This window comes from Diaphorina citri, unplaced genomic scaffold, assembly GCF_000475195.1.
Source record: "Diaphorina citri unplaced genomic scaffold, Diaci psyllid genome assembly version 1.1 scaffold1833, whole genome shotgun sequence".
NCBI lineage: Eukaryota > Metazoa > Arthropoda > Insecta > Hemiptera > Psyllidae > Diaphorina > Diaphorina citri.
In genome coordinates, this window is record NW_007379259.1 from 1 (window position 1) to 3,828 (window position 3,828).

Below are 3,828 nucleotides of genomic sequence, written 5' to 3' on the forward strand. Positions count from 1 at the left end.
CCTGAAAAAAATCGTTAGATTATGACATAAAACACTCATAGAGAAAAATATTAAGAACACACCAACAAACATGGATAAAATTGCAAAGCTGTGTCCACACAGAGTGGACGGTCGTCGACTGTGTGGGCACAGCTTGACAAACAAATAACACAAATGCCAACACTCTCTACTTACTAGATACATTTAAAGGTGCTACTACACAGATTGAACTGAATTTTACCGTTGAAAATGTACTACCGTTGAAAATAGAATACAGGAAAGGAATTTTAGTGGTACACTTACAGAGCACACTAAGCTATACTACTACAAAACATACACAGAAACTGAACTTCTAGATAATGGACAGAAAGAAACACTGAAGAAACTTAAATAATAATCATGTATGTGTGAGAGGTTAATGATCAAACCAACTGTGTTTCTATGTTTGTAGCTGTCAAATGCTTTACAGAGTCGATCTTAAATCATGAAACTGACTACACTGCTAGTAAGAAAATACGTGTTACATTTAAATCTTTCTAGCTCCCAATTTTCTTATAAGCCCAAATTTGGGAACTTTTTTTTAATTTCCCTAATTTTGGACCCATATGCCCTAATTTTGGGGTTAAAGTTGCGTGAAGTCGCACGCAACTTTAGTTTCACGTTTCATGAAACCAGTTTCAAATGGCTTTCCCCCGGGGACATGACTCTTGAGGAAATTCGAAACTTACCAAATCTCGGACGCATACGTTGGACAGGTCATCTTCTTCCATGCGATTCGTCGTGGTAACCTAGACAGCGCCAGGCATAGAACAGACAAAAGCCAAAACAGAAAAAACTCTCAGCAAGGCACAAAAATGCAATGGAGGGGAAAAGAAAGAGGTGTGAATGAAGCAGAAATAGGGCAAAATGTAGCAGCAAGTAGGTGAGAAGCCAAGATCAAAATAAATAAATAGGACTCAAATAGGGGGTTTCCTTTACTAATACTGTGTATTCAAATTTTCAAGTTGAGGCGTTGGAATGGTGATTCCCAATTCAAAATCCATAAGCAAAAACAAGCGCTTTTTTGGTGCAAACAGGCGATTACTAAAACCAAATTTCAATTAGTCATTATTTTTACGGTGACAGTCATTCTCTTTTGGCTAAGTTTTCCAAAATTTGTGGGACAAGACGAGGCCAAATTAAAATGCAGTACTAGAAAATCTAGAAATGAAGCAGAAGTTTGGCAAATCTTGTAAAATTGTAAATCTGTGTCCACACAGAGTGGACGGTCGTCGACTGTGTGGACACAGCTTAACAAACAAAGAACACAAATGTCAACACTCTCTACTTACTAGATACATTTAAAGGTGCTACTACACAGATTGAACTGAATTTTACCGTTGAAAATGTACTACGTTAGAGTACAGGAAAGGAATTTTAGTGGTACACTTACAGAGCACACTAAGCTATACTACTACAAAACATACACAGAAACTGAACTTCATAGCTGTTTCCACACATAGTGGACGGTCGTCGATTATGTGTGGACACAGCTTAACAAACAAATAACACAAATGTCAACACTCTCTACTTACTAGATACATTTAAAGGTGCTACTACACAGACTGAACTGAATTTACCGTTGAAAATGTACTATGTTAGAGTACAGGAAAGGAATTTTAGTGGTACACTTACAGAGCACACTAAGCTATACTACTACAAAACATACACAGAAACTGAACTTCTAGATAATTGACAGAAAGAAACACTGAAGAAACTTAAATAATAATCATGTATGTGTGAGAGGTGAATGATCAAACCAACTGTGTTTCTATGTTTGTAGCTATCAAATGCTTTACAGAGTCGATCTTAAATCATGAAACTGACTACGCTGCTAGTAAGAAAATACGTCTTACATTTAAATCTTTCTAGCTCCCAATTTTCTTATATGCCCAAATTTTGGACCTTTTTTTTTAATTTCCCTAATTTTGGACCCATATGCCCTAATTTTGAGGTTAAAGTTGCGTGAAGTCGCACGCAACTTTAGTTTCACGTTTCATGAAACCAGTTTCAAATGGCTTTCCCCCCGGGGACATGACTCTTGAGGAAATTCGAAACTTACCAAATCTCGGACGCATACGTTGGACAGGTCATCTTCTTCCATGCGATTCCGACTACGCGCTACTAAATGTCGCACGACTACGCTTCCAATGTGAGTCGCACGACTACGCTTCCAATGTGAGTCGCACGACTACGCTTGATTTTGCACGAAAATGCTAAAATCCTTTCCTCTCACCTACTTTATTTTGGTTCCAATCGATATCGATCGAGTGTAGTCTGGACGCACCTTCAGTTGCTCCATGATGAAGAATTGAAGATGAAGATGTCTCTCTGACTGTACGTAGTGTACGTCTTTGTAAGTAAATAGGGCTTTATACTACCTGCACGTTAAAGGGATCGACCAGATCGACTCTAACTGGTGGTTTATACAGACTGTAAGCTTAGGACCAGAAGCCCCATTATGCCACCAGTTTCAGAACAGAACAGTATCCTAAAAAGAAAAAAAAAAAACGAGTATACCCTCCGTTGAATCACTTAAATAACAAAACTCGGCTGGGACATAAAGAAAATGGGAAGGGGATATGAGCGCAATACATGTTTCAACAGTTGGCACGATGGAAAGTTCTGTTCAGTATATCACTTGGTGAGTAACATGCCTTCAGGCGCAACCCAAACGGGGGATTGAAAGAAGATGAAAGTCTTCCCTGCGCAACTCCTCCGCGATATCGGTAGGTATCCACAAGAAACAAACATTATCCACCGGGATTCCATTTTCTACTCTTTGAGAGAAGAAAGACGGGATAAGAGCCAGCCGTTATGAGAACGAACCCTATCCGTTCAGGATAAAATCCGCCTCGGGCGGGAATCGAACCTGCGACCTAGCGCTTACAAAGCAGACGCGTAGCCCTCCAAGCTAACTAGGACGGCATTTTCTACTCTGATTTTCAATCAATCACAACACTCTATTTTTTTATCAATGCCAATTTGCACCCTAGTATTCCTTCCGATCTCATTTTGGACCCTAATTTTTCCTCCATTCAAGGCCCTGGTTGGGTGCCCCCCATTTCCCTGTAACCCCCACCCTGGAGGGTGCCCCCTATCCCCAGCCCTGGCTGGGTGCACACATGTGCCGTGTCTGTTATCACAAGGCCCAATCTAAACTGACAACAGTGACGTCATCACCCAGACACTGCTTAACATTACGTGAGAGTGTGGTGCGTGATACGAGAATGAAACGAGAAGATCCAAAATCGAACAATGAAAAGAGATTTTTTAGACTGTAAGAACAGACTAAAAGAGGTCTTATCACCCCGAAAGCGAAGAGAGAAGGAAGACAGGATGGGACAGTACTGTGTCAAAACGTTAGAGGTTAAATACCAGAGAACAAAGTCTTAGTTTAAGTACCCGAGGAACCTAAGCCTCCCATCTTATAGGGTTCGCGTGTCGGTCGCACGGACCACATCGAATCTCGTCACCAAAAGTTTGAAAAAACGTACCAGGGGGAAACCCGTATAAGAGTAAAAAAAGTCGCTGGGGGGGGGGGATGGAATGGCGTTTTGGGGGAGCCATATAAATCAAAAAATGATACCCAAATCCTTATTGTTTTGGCTTGGTTGGGAGTCGTCAATCGCGCCCTCCTTAAAGTCTGACCTCCAAATAATCTTTTCGGAGCGGGCGCGGGGGGGGACTAAACAGAGGTACGGGGGGTCAAACTCTGGAAGACCGAATTCCCACTCCTGCGGATAGAAACCGCTTGATGTATATAGTTAATCCGGCTCTATTTATAAAAAAGCCTTGCCGACCAAAAGA